The sequence below is a fragment of the Nannospalax galili genome, unplaced genomic scaffold (assembly GCF_000622305.1).
Source record: "Nannospalax galili isolate Female #2095 unplaced genomic scaffold, S.galili_v1.0 scaffold19, whole genome shotgun sequence".
NCBI lineage: Eukaryota > Metazoa > Chordata > Mammalia > Rodentia > Spalacidae > Nannospalax > Nannospalax galili.
Window position 1 is genome coordinate 216669 of NW_008342110.1, and position 13847 is coordinate 230515.

At 43.5% G+C, this 13847-nt stretch overlaps 1 protein-coding gene across 1 annotated transcript in view; it reads right to left on the reverse strand.

The window, feature by feature from the left end:
* Positions 1-8856, reverse strand: part of Htr4 (5-hydroxytryptamine receptor 4) — a 180071-nt gene extending 171215 nt beyond the window's left edge. The window contains exon 1 of the mRNA XM_008837889.2: positions 8782-8856. The gene's annotated coding sequence lies outside the window, so the exon portion shown is untranslated. The remainder of the gene's footprint in view (positions 1-8781) is intronic.
* Between the last annotated feature and the right edge of the window lie 4991 nt (positions 8857-13847).

A 13847-nucleotide genomic window follows, 5' to 3' on the forward strand; every position in this document is an offset into this window, starting at 1 on the left:
AAAAAAAAATTAAAAAAAATATTCATACACATAAAACTAAATAAAAACAATTTTGCTAATGTAAAAAAAAAGATGCACTTATAAAGCAGGTCCAGTGAGTCCCACTGTGGTGTTAGTTAGTCCACTTTCTAACAAAGTGCCCTCCATCTCATTGGCATGCCAATCATTGAAAACTGAAGACTCTGCTTCTACAAAATAGAAGCAATGCATGTGGAAATTCATCTCTCCAACTCTAGGGTGTGGTCACAGAAGTCACTCCTCCTTACCAAATGGAAAGGCCCTGAACACTGAGAGAGAATTCTTATGGGTCTTTTCACCACTGACTTCAGAGACTTAGAACTCAAACAAAAGTTTGCATTCTGTTTAAATTAAGTCTTTAAAGCTAGTGTTTGAACCTGATAGGATTATCCTGTTGACAGCCATGGCTCTTAAGCAAGAGTGAACCGAAAAATCACTTCTAAAATTACAAATTCAGAAATGTCGGGATTCTGCATTTTATCAAATATCCCTGAGATAGTCCTGCTGCAGCTGAATCATGGGAGAATCTGAGAAAGGTTACAAGGATGGCAAACAACCCATTCAGGTGAGCATATTCTTCTGAAATTCTTAATAGAGTTTCGCTTATCTGTTTACGTGCCTCGGGGTATTCCAGTCCTCGCTGTAGAGGAGGGGAAGGCTCTGCTGCGAGTGTGCTTCTTCTACTCTCACTCTTCCATTTCTTTTGAACCTCCTGCATTCAAAAACAGTTTATGCAGCATTCTACACTTCAGATATCATTTGCTAATTATCACGGCCAATTAAATTTGCCAGTGCCATCTCAAAGGACATAGGCCACTTACAGATGCTTCCTGGAAATTCTTCAGCAGAGTCCATGCCTTTCATCAATAACATGTCACCTCCTATCCATATGCTCATCCTGAAAGTTCCCCATCCCAGTGGGAAAAAAATGAAACTCTATCCACAGATTTTAGAGAAGGCTATTTAGAAGACAAAACTCCTGGGAAAGAATTTTTATAAATGAGACCGAGGACTAAGCACTCCACATCTATCGTATCACTTCATCTTAACATCAATACAATTATCCTTATTTCACAGCTGGAGAAACAGAGGCACAGAAAACAGAAGCTGTCTAAAGCTACACCAGGAAGTGCTGTAAAGCCCAGACCTTTAACTGCTAAGCTGCCCCACAAAAGCCTGCACATCTTAATGATCCCTTATCGCATCTCCCCCAGCTGAGTCTTACTTAAGTTCTTTCTTATGTACGTATTCAAAGCTTCCACAGGCCTGCAGTGTCTACCCAGCACCAGAAAGAGAGGAGACTTTTGACTATGGCTCAACCAAGGTTCTCAGCATCGTATCACTTTGCTTTGCTTCTATAAACTACAGGTTCCAGTGTGGTTCGGGTGTTCAACACATCCATCTTGCAGATCTGCTGCTGCCCATGAAGTTCAAGCAAAAAGCATATATGAGCACTCTTGGAACACTGAAGAAAGTTCTGTAAAATTGTAATTTCCCGTCTTCCATTTTCATAAAAAAAAAGTTCAAATGCTGAGAAAATTGTACATAAGTTAGATGGAAGCATCTGTATAAAAAGAAAATCCAGGTCAGTCTGTGAAGTACCAAGTCTATGGATGTTTTAGGGGTGAAAAAAGAAAGAGTACTTCTGTTTAGAAGGTGGGCTATTTATTGAGATTCAATGTAACGGAAATTGTGGGAGCTTACAAATCTGATTACCTTGATTCTGGCCCTGAGTACATCTTTCCCAAGGGAATGGAGCTATTTGATGAAAATGAAAGTGCTTTGCGGGGTTAGACTACTATAGGAATGACTTTTATGAAATGGAAAGAATCTGAACTAATGACTTTTAATATCTTTGCAACTAAAAAGCTACTTCAAACAAACTCATTTGTGACCTGGGCACCACACCTTGACCCCTCCGAATCTCAATTTGCTACTCTACCCAAGACAGTGAATGAATGTGGGTGTGCTTGAGAATTAACAAATTAAAGCACTCTAAGGCAGCAAATCTTCATTGGAAACACTGAAGACTGTGAAGAATGCTTGACACTGTGTGTGAGAGATGTTTTAGGGCAAAATTATATGATAAGAGAATGGTGAATCCAAGCTTGCAGTTCCCCAAAACTGATGCTGGAGAAACTGTTTTTAATAAAAGTATGGGTGAGTCTGACTCAGCAGCACATTTCCAGGAGACATCTGGAGGGTACGCCCTCCATGTTCAGGCCCACTCTTAACAACTAAAGTTGAGTTGTGCTGTTTATTTAGGGATAACTCTAATGTTGGCATGGTAATGCCACAGACTATCAGAGTTCAAGCCCAACTCCATTGACATGTGTGATCTTGGATAAGTCATGTCACTTGCTTAGACTTCAGTTTCCCCTTTATAAGCAGTGAGAAGAAAAGAGATAGCAACTTAATAAAATTTGGGGGGGTCATAAAAATTTATTTCGCAAACCTTGAAACATGATAAAAAAATAGCCTTCTTCCTCACAGGTCAATGCTTGCCTGGACATTTCTACAATACCACCACGCATCATCCAGCCTGAATTTAGAAAAAATAACTGTTTCCTGAGATAGCAACTTAATAAAATTTTTTAAAGGAACTGATGTATGATAGAATTATGATAAGGCAATTCTAGCAAAATATTACTTATAAAAGTGAGCCTCTGGCAGCATTGGGATCAAGCGTGGAACCCATGTCAGCTCAGTTAAACAAGGTCCCAAAGGGGAGGTGAGAAATAGGTGGTGGGCCAGCACTAGATTGAGAACTATTTGAGACTGACTGCTGCTGGGGGAGGGAGAGTATGACTTATATACGACCACTGGATGGGCTGACTAGACTCCAGTGGATGTGTTTGCACTGAAGGACATTTGGGTACAAACACCTGAATGAATAGGACTCAGCATGTATGGCAGAGTGCATAGGGTTTGGTGTAGGGAAGGGAGAGGGCATGGATGGAGGAGGGGGTCTGGATGTGATTGGAGGTGAAAAGATAAAAAAAATTACCTGAATTTTGCTCATAGATACTCACTACATACTTCGACTTTTCACTTAACCATGTATTATCATGATAAAATATTTGAAAATAAACCAAAAATTGGCAACCACAGTTTTTAGAAAAGTTAACTGAAATAAGAACTCTCAGAAGTATTCCCAGCAAGTGCTTGGCATGCATTAGGCATGATTATCTACCATACAAGGAAGTAGATGGGACACGCTTATGGGTCCCTACTGCTCATAGAATCTGTGAGTTGGAGCCAAACCCAGTGACCTAGAGACCTGACATGCATGAACAGAATGAGAGGCCAGGTCAAATGACACAGAAAACAAGGGCAGAAAGGAGCCAGGGAATGCCAGAAATCCAGGAGACACACATACCTGGAAGGATCGGCCACGCTTTGGGGAGAAATGAAAAGCACTGGTTCTGGAGTCGAATCTGACTTCAGATTCTGTCTTTGCCATACTAGTTGTATGAGAATAAGGAAATTTTATCCAATTTTTCAATATATCAGTTGTCAACAGAAAAATCTACCAAAACCTGCAGGATGAGTCCATGAAAACTTGACTTAGCTATGATCCTGTGACCACAGACTGTTGAGCCAATCAGACCTTATTTTTGGAGCATTTTAACTAATTGGCACAGACTTAGGAAGGTGTCATTGTAATGATAGCAATGAAGAAATGAAGAAAAGGTCATAAACTCCTGGAGTGGCACTCCGGGCAGCTGACCTTGCTCCCATCTGTCCTGGAGTTTGATTCCTCAAATGCATAAGAAAAGCCCTATTATTCTTCCAGAAAATTCTAACATTTGTTTAAGTAAGCAAGTGTAGACTTTTACTATGCATAGTAAAAACTGTATTTACTAACACAACTTGGCTTCTAATACAAGAGTTTTCTTAAAATTTCTAGTCCTTAGGTTCCAAATCTTCAAATGAAGGAAACCGTACTTCTCTCGAGTTGATAGAAAAATCCCAGGAGACCAGTTTTATAAAAGTCTATATAAAACTCAATAGCACATGATAAACCCTTAATAAACATTACTTATAGTCTATTTAAATTTCAAAATATCAAGATTTTTCTGGAGCCTGGAGAGATGGCTCAGTGGTTAATATCATTTGCTATTGTAGGGGACCTGGTTTTGGCTCCCAGCACCTATATGGTAGTGCACAGCCACTTTTAGCTGTGGTTCTAAATGCCCTCTTCTGGCCTTTGAGAGCACTCCATGCACATAGTACATATACATACATGCAGGCAAAAATTCATGCACATTAAGTAAAAATAAATAAATCCTTAAAAAAAGATCTTTCTGGACAAGTACTTGAAGGTATATGATTTGGATGGAGGATGTGTGATCACGCAAAAACAAAGACAGATTCAGGAAGAAGGAAGGAGTTGATTGAGTTTAGATTTTGGTTGAAGAAACTTTAAGGAAAATGATTTAAAAAACCTTTCTGGTATTTCAAAACAATCAAGTACACATAAACATACAGATTTGAATTTCAATTGGGTATCTCCGTTTTTCTGTGAATTTGAAAGGGATAGAAATGCACTGCAACTGATTAAGAAACAAAAGCTACACAGCCCAGTAATATACTTTTCTTAACCTTACAGAAACTTCCCAAAATGTATTTGACATCATACAATATAGTAAAGGACTTTTGGCTTTAGCTATCCTGTGAATAATGGGATATTTTATCATCTAAATTAAGGTAGTTGGGGAGGTAGGTGTAGACAGGGAGCATGGAAAGACCTAGGATAGATACTTAGTAAGAGATACCAGTTCATCCTTGTATTGGCTTTTGAGTCTTGCTCTATCCATTGCTTCTCATTAATATGAATTCTTGGTTATTTTTAAATGTTATATTTCCAGTAAAAAGCTGTATTGGGGCTTTGTTTCACTAGTCTAGGTCTAAACTCCAGTCATGGTTTCCAGAGCAGCAGCAGCAGCAGCAGCAGCAGCAGCAGCAGCATGTAGAGACTATTAGAAATGAACATTCTCAGACCCTAACCCAGAAACATGGTCAGACACTGTGGAGATGCAACTTATTAGCAAGCTCTGAGAATTATCCTGCTGCTTATCAAAGGCTGAAGGCAACTTTCTTAACCAAACCACAGTTTATTCAGTGTCAAAATTCTACCATTTCTTCACTGGAACCTGCCAAATTTGTGGGTTTGCTGACAGGAGGCCTTAATGGAAATTGTCTTAGTCAACCTTATCAATAGTTGCTAAAGGAGCCATCCTTCTGATTCTGTTGAGGCCAGTCCTCTCTGAATAGCAGGACTGAATAGCATTTCACATTTTACTTTTACCTCTTCGTGGAAGAATGTGTACCACTTTCTACTGCCTCAGTAGTAAGAAGTCAATAGCATGCAGAATACAGTACTCAAAAGGCAGGCCAGGAAGACTAAGGAGAAGGTTGATGAACATCTGGGAAGTTTAACTTTGATGACAGAGAGATGCCTGAAGTTTAGAATGATAGTGAGATGGTATCAATAGAAAAGAAATGCCTTAGTCAACATTTGCTCCCTACGACCGTCCTGCATTTTCCTGGCACACACCCTTCCATTACCCCACCCTGACACCACTCTCTTACCGCATACATGCTTTGGAGTTATTTCTGGACAAAAGAAAACAGTTTTTAAAATGAAAAATCACAAATGTCGAGTGAACACAGCTTGTAAACTGGAGTCTCTAGCCTTCTTCCTAGAGGTAGACTTGGACCTACAACTAGGCTAAAAGATATTTTAAGCCTCACTCTCTAACACCAGATGCCATTCACACAAGGGAGTACAATGTGCAGGGTCAAAATGGACTGGAGTAAGACAGAATACCACCCAACCCCAACCTCAGCTCTACCACTCAACAGCTGAGAGAGCTTGGCACATTATTTTACCTTTCTGCACCTGAATCACCATATTTCTAAAATGATAGTAATAGACTCTCTCTCTCTCTCTCTCTCTCTCTCTCTCTCTCTCTCTCTCCTTTGATTCTTAATGAAGATGGAATGAGACCATCCACATAAAGCATTTAGAACTGTGCCTGGCACATATCAAAGGCTGGGTTAATGTGAGTTATTAGGACTATTATTATATTGCCTCTGAAATGCTTCTCAACCTTTAGCACATCTTGAGTATTTCCAAGTAGAGAAATGAGGCAGTGAAAACTCAGAAGGAATAAAGGTGAATGTGTCTGTGAGGGTGGCTCACCTAAAAGGGAGTGAGTGGGAAGGCAGATAGCAACGTGGCAAGTGTTTTGTTACACTACTGTGTAAGGCTACAAGGCTTGTGTTTGAATTGCAGCAGTGATTCTCAACTGGAGTATGGGAGGACCTTGTTCTTCCATGGGCACGGCTACCAACGTTGGGGACATTTGGGGCTGTCATAACTTTGGGTTGCTTCTAATGAGTATCAGGGATGCATAGACAGAAAGAATAATTTATCCTAAATATCCTGATCTTGAGGCCTGAAAAATCATGAATTGCAGCATAACATGAAATGATCTTAATAAGGGAGACTCTGACACTTCGTGGAGAGGAGAATGAGTGACCTTTAAGACTTCTCTGACTCTGCTGGTGTTTGTAGCTAATCCCTAACCTCAAACTTAAGTCAACAGTACATCTCTTTCCACTAAGATCAAATACTATTTTCTACCCCAAAATAAGTTATTAAATATCTGAAGGTTAGCATGAGGTATTAGGTGAAAAGATTCTTGCTAAAACAATAGTGGCACTCAGAGAAATTTAGAGCTGAGAGAATCCTTAGAAATTATCTGGTGACTAGATTGTAGTTGAAATTTTTCATTTCAATTTTCAAAGGTAAAGAAACTGGGACTTAGAGAGGCAAAGGACTTGATCTAAGTCACATAATGCAACAACCATCAAAAAGCCCAGTTTCTTCCAATCAACAGGCGTAATTTCTTAGTTGGACATGGATAATAAATACCAAGACCCTCCTCTGCCTGAATTTGCTTTACCTTGTACTTTACCATGATTATAGTCTGTATCTGTTTCCATCTTTGGAAATATGGGTATCATCTTATAAGGTGGCAGTGGCCACAATAAAAAGGGACAAAATCAGTTGAGAGATATCAAGGGAAAGTAAACTCAGCCAACCAATTACACTGTAGCAACCCCTGATTAAGAAAGAAGAGAAATGAAAGGTGACTTTGGTACCCTGTTTGGATGACTTGGGGTTGGAGGGTCAGCAACATGGGAAACCCAAAGTGCATTTTGGGGTAGCAGGTTGCTTATGATGACTCCAGGTACTGGCCTTTACTCTGTGATGAGGGAGTGAGCAGATCAGGGCAGTGGTGGTGAATCCAAAAGTATAAAGGTGGAAGAAAAGACATTCAGTTTGTGGCTAAGAGGCTGCTGTGGCCCCTATAAGGAGTCACACTGGAAGTAAAATCCAGATAACTTGGGAGAAATGGCAGGTGTTATTGTCCTTGGGGTTCTGGGGTCTCCCTGTTCAGAATAGGCTGGTGAAGGATCCCTCAAGCTCCTAGTAACTACTGACTATGACTAATACATAAAAATAATTATAACAAGTATATTTCCCAGACAAGGAAATGATGCAAACATAAGAGAGAAATTAGGGTCCGGATGCATGAGGAAAAGAAGCATAACACTTACAAATGTTGAGATGCCTAGACAAGCTCATTACTTTTTGCCATTTTTCATACTTAGATATTTCCTCAAAGCTCCCTGTGGCTTGTCCTTTCTCTGACTTTTTCCTTGTTTCTAGGGCACCACATCCATCACCAATGTCATTTCTCTTCCACCTGCTCACCAGCAGTAACCAGCAACCTCCCCTCCCTTGGTCACTGATGCTGATGTCTCTTAGGAAACCAGGCAAACATTCATCAACTGCGCCAAGCCAGGGACACCTACAGATTTATGACCCAGAGAAGTCATCCCATGAGCATGAAGACAGAGAGGGCAAACTTGGATCAGTGTCCTTCTACTGAAACCTGCTTTCCTGCCTTCCATTCATATCAAACCTGTTTCTTTAAAAGCATTCTGTTCTGTTAACATGGATCAACTCGGAAATCAAGCCAAGATCTTTCTCTTAACATTGAGCTCTAAGAAGCCAAGCTCATGCCATGGCTTCACCCCTGCCAGCCAGCACTTCCCTGTATCAACAACCAAATCTTCCAAAGGTAGCCAGCAGCGAACCACATACAATGTGCAAGGCTGGACAAGTGGCAGTTTCAAATGAGACTGGATTCTAGGTAAGGCAGCTGCAGGGTGGTCCCTCCTACCGGCAATGATGGAGAAAGTGGCATCCAGCGTGGCTCACTCACACACTCACGCCTCTCCACATACCACTAACACGTGAAAGACACAAATGTCTTGTCACAGACATACAGGGCACACTCTTGGTCACACATTCAGGATCATCTAGAGTCTACATTGACATCCAGTTACACACAGGGCTATGGACAGATACAAAGTCTAATCAATCAATCAATCAGTCTCTCTAGCTCGCTCGCTCTCTTGCTCTCTCCCTCCCCCCGCCCCCTTTTTCACACACACAACCTCATATAGTCAGTGTACACACATGCGGTTTCACAAGTACTTACAGACACAAGGTGCAGGGCAGGACCTTCAGTGGTCCCACGCTGGAGACAGGTCCTATACTGCCAGCCCGCCCACCCACACTGACGCGTAGCCCGTCCCTGCGACAGAGGCTACTGTTGAGAGTCCGGGACCCTGAAGCCCGCCGCTGGGGCATCCCACCCCGCCCCCTCTCCGCATCCCCACCTGCACAGGTGGACTCCTGGGGTCCGGATGTCCCGGCGCTCTCCTCACTCCTAGCACGTTGCGACTGCCAGAGGCAAGGGGGCGCAGCACCCAGGCAGATCTGAGCCGCCACCCCCAGAACGGAGCCGAGCTCGAGGCACCGCGGCTGCTCTGCGCTCCCGGTTGCTGACTGCGCCCTCGCCGCCGCCCCCTCGGGTGCGGTCTCCAGCCCCCGCTCTAGGGAGCCGGCAGGCGCTGGGGCTGCGGACTGGAGATCCCAGCCTAGGCTCACCTGGGCAAGCACAGCATCGTCCTCCTCCTAGCCGAGCCAGGCTCTCCGGGCTCCACTGCCCTCAGCCCAGGCGTTCCCGCTGTCACAGGGCACCCCCCACAGGGCACTCGGGGGGCTGCCAGGGCCACCGGGTGCCCTGGGGAGTGGGCGCAGAGGCCGTCTGCACAGACCTCACCCTCCCGGCCAGGCCAACAGTGTTCTCCCTAACCTGAACGCTACTCATTCGATGGGGGCGGGGAGCAAGCCCTGGCCTCACTGCAGACTCTCTGGTGACCTTGGCCAAGTCAGTTCACCTCTCTGAGTGCCCACTTCCTCTATTAAGAAACAAGAACGCGTCTGTGGTGCCCGCGCCAGGGGAACTCTTCCCAGAGTAACCCACTTCCCTTTCATGCCTGACTGGCCAGCAAGGTTTGTCAGGGTTTCCAGAAAGAGCTGCGGCACTTCGGAGACAGGATCCCCAGTTCTCCAGAGGTTATGTGTCCATTTGTCTGCTTCCTGAGCAAGTCACTCTTCCTTGTTAGTGCAGTCTGCTTCTTGGTCGGGTTACCCTGTTTTTCCCTCTCTGACCACCTGTGCCCTTGACCATGTGAAGAGGCTGGAGGCCGCCTCAGCGCTCTCATCTGTAAAGTGGGATGTAGATCGACAGTTGTGCTGAGGGTCTCCAAAAGCTCCTGCCTAGATGCCACGTAGAGATCTGCAGCGTCTGTGAGGGACTGTACAGAATAAAATCCATCTTCCCTCAGTATATCTCATGAAAGCCCTGATTCCGAGTATAAAACAATGCAAGAGTTCAATGAGACAGACTAGGTCTCTAGGTCGATTAGGAGAGGGCACAAGCTTTCCTCAACCAAATAAGGGAGGGGCCAAAGGGTCATGGGATGAATAATTCACCCCTCAAGTACCACCAAAGCTGCTTGGAATCCTGCCAAACAGAGAAGCCTTACACAGTGATTAACCTCTGCATTAAAGACATCTTCCAAGATAGACTTCAAAATTAGTAACTGGTGGGAAAAAAATTAGTAACCAATGACAGTGCACTGGAACTGACCTAAGTGATGCTTTTTAGTGCTGGGGATTGAACCCAGAGCCTCACACATATCAGGCAAGCACTCTGCCACAGAGCTACATCCCAGCTATATCCACCCCTTGCTGTTGATTATTTGGCCTTGAGACAGGACCTTATTATATAGCCCAAGCTAGTCTGGATTGAAGTCCTGCATTAGTCACCATAGTGCTGGGATATTCTCTCTCTCTCTCTCTCTCTCTCTCTCTCTCTCTCTCTCTCTCTCGCACATGGGTATGGATGTCAGAGGACAACCTTTGGGGGGGTCCCCTCCACTTGCAGGTGGGCTCTCATTTCTCTCCTTTTGACAGGCTTTGTTTGCCTTGCTCAGCAGCCTGTATCCCCTCCCCTTCAGAATGGAAGGACATGAAGGGCATAACCTACTTTGCTGGCTTTAAAGATGCAAGAAAATGCTGTGATCCAAAGACATATTCTGGAAGTCAGAGAAGCAGAGCCCAGAAAGTCTCCCCTGAAGTTCAGAAAGGATTGCAGCCCTGGAGAAACCTTGATTTTAATACAATGAGAGCTGCATCAAGTTTCTAATCTACAGAATTGTGAGTTAACACTTGTCCTCCTAAGCCATTCCTAAGCCATCAAGCAGTTTGTTGCTGCAGCAATGGATAATTTATACAGTGCTTGTCTCTAGCAGTTATGTATCAATGCCTTCTCTTGTGATTAACAGTGATCAAGGTAGCCCAGACGTCCAGCTGCTTTGCTATACCCAAGCCTTATGTTTCAAGCAATCTTTCTTTCAACACTTCTCTGTGCCCACGTCACAATACCCTTTTCCCCCTTTCTCCTTCTTAACCGATGCTAATTCTATCAAATATCAGAGTCCACTGACTATTTGAAGATGGTCCTTACCTCTCCATCCTTTGGTTCCCCAGAACGTTTTTCTTGCCATTTGTATTTTCTAAGGAGTACTTACATTCTCGCTTTAAATAATGCTCTCTAATGGAGAAGAAGAACAAAATTTAGAGGCAAAGGTTGGAAGTGCTTCTGGCTTTGCTGCCAAACCACTGTGCTCACATTAGTACCTCCACTGCGGCAGCTGCACCCCACTGAGTGAGGGTTATTTGGGAGTTCATACGGCCCACTGAGCGGTGGTCTTTCCTCCCTGCAGGTACTCCCAGCCCCTAGAGCCATGCTAGATACACCACAGGATTCCGTAAAGGGTTTGAAATAGATGGGTGAAGAGAGTAGGTGCAATGTCTAGCTGCCTTGAACAGACACAGCTGCTAGCAAATTCTTGCATCATTTCTATTTAGTTGGTCTGGCCAGCTGACGCGCTTCAGTTAAAGCAGTGTGGTTTTATAAGACCACCTCCCTTCATACCCTGAGGCATAGGCTTGTGTTTTATTTTGTTTTTGATGAAGAAGAAACCCATGATAAAAGGGCTGTCCTTTTATTTAAATCTACTTTTCTTAAGGCTATTCCTGTGAAAGCATTATAAACATACAATTTGGCACAATTCTCCATCTTGAAATGTAGCTTATATATTCAAGGATTAGCCTAAGATGTTTGAATTTTGTAAGAGTGAATGATTGGAAAGGGCTAACAGTCAGGGCTAGCTACATAAACTATGGCAGATTCAGACATTGAATATGGCTTTGTCAAGTGATGTTTATTTTAATAATGATGTTTATGGGTATATTATTTTTATGCTTATTAACTTTTTAAACTAGCATCACGTTTTGGCAATTATGAATAAAGCTGTTAAAAGTGTAAAAGTTTTGTGTTTTAAGTTTTCAGTTCATTTGAGTGACTACAGTATGACTATGTTTAGTTCTATAAGACTAAACAAACTGTCTTCCAACGAGAGGACTTGGTCTACTGAATGAGAGGTCCTGTACGATACTTGGTGTTGTATTGATCACTGTCAATGATTTGTAGTTTGGCCATTTAATAATATGTATTATGGTAAGTAAATAAATAAAAGCTTCAAATTTTAGAGAATATTTTATTATTTTATTTATGTGTATGAGTGTATTGCCTGCATATATGTAAGTGTATCCATGTTATGCAAAGCCCACAGAGGTAAGAAGAGGGTGTCGGATTCCCCTTAGAACTGGAGTTACGGATGGTTGTTAGTCACCATGTGGGTGCTGGGAATGGAACCCAGGTCCTCTGCAAAAGCAACCAGTGTTCTTAACTACTGAGTCATCTCTCCAGCCCCAAAAGTTTCAAATATTTTTAAAAAGTTTTGTCTCCCCAAAGAGAGATATATAAAAATTTGTTAATTACCCAAGTTCTAAGAGAACTGAATCTACAAATAAAATTCATTTCCTTATGGTCAAACAGAGAAAAAAGTCACCAGACTTGAAATACAATCTGGGTCTGTCTTCATTCCCTTGGTTTTTCTATCCTAGGAACTATCTCAATTAACACCTTTGATAGCAGATGTCGAAAACAGCTTCAGGTACATTAAACTAGATACTAGCGTTTTATAGGCCACTGGCAGGCCAGGAGCCAGGATTGGAGGTGTGGGCACCCGGAGAGCTCTAGAGAATCAAGAAAGCAGCAAGTGCAGTGACTGGTTTGTGGACAAGCTCATCAGATCACCTGGTTATCATTCCTAACATGGTAAAGAGCATGACATGTGACCTCAAGGTCCTCTGCTCTTAGGTAGATCACTCCCCTGTGCTCAGGGTCCCTAGATCACAAGCAATAGGCAGAGACAACTATTTGTCTTCATCTTCTCCCACTGGCACCAAAACACACCCAACCGGGAAGGGGAACATTTCCCTGGGAAATTTGGGATGCTGTTAGGATAGTAAAATGGACGCTTGTTGGGGAACCCTGCTGTTTAGGGTCGCAGTCTCTCCATGTCCGGATAGCTGCAAGCCGGCTCGGTGCAAATGGAAAGACTCCTCTTCTCAGCGGGGCGCCTTCTGCTCTCCTTCCTGACTCACCTTTGAAGTAGCCACCACAGATACATGACCTCTGTCATAGGAACTACCAGGTTTTAATCAGGCATTGTCTGACAGTCTGATAGAAGTCCACCGCCACATGTAAATGGGGCATCCTAGGACCACCTATCAGCTAAGGCTTTTGCTACTGCCTCCACACTATAAATCTTCTGGTTTCACCCCAATAAAGCAGAGCTGAATCACTGAATAAAAGGAGCTAAATCACTGAATAAAAGGAGCTGTATCACTGAGTCTGACTGAGCTGTATCCTGTGTCTTACTGCCTACGATTCAGTCTCCCCGGAGGGGGCTATCCTTCCGTCAACAACCACTCACAAAGATCTTGCTTTCGCTGTTCCTGCACCTCCCCTCGGGATCCGGTGGCCAACGGATCTCGTACACAGAGGGAGCATCGGACAGCTTGGAACGGAACCGGCCCAGCAGCTGACAGCGACCTGCAGAGCCACCAGCGTCCGGTAGCCGGGGAGAGCCAGGGACCCGTACAGCTGGCGTAGCAGCTCGCAACCCGCTGCACCACAGCAACAGACGCTGGGAGCTGAGAAGCATGAGTGACCACTACAAGCCCTTGCGATGTACCAGACATCATGCCGCAGGCTCCTGGGCCCTGCCTTTCTTCCAGGAGTCCTCCTCTACAGCTAACTGAGTGAGGCCACAGCAGCAACACCGTGCAGAGAACATGGGAACTTTGACTCTGCTATTTCATTGATAAATTTGACCATATTATGGTTTTTCTAGAGATCATTTCTTCTAGTCTTTCTGTTTTAGATGACTGCATTTCTATACTGGTATGAATATCCTGAGAT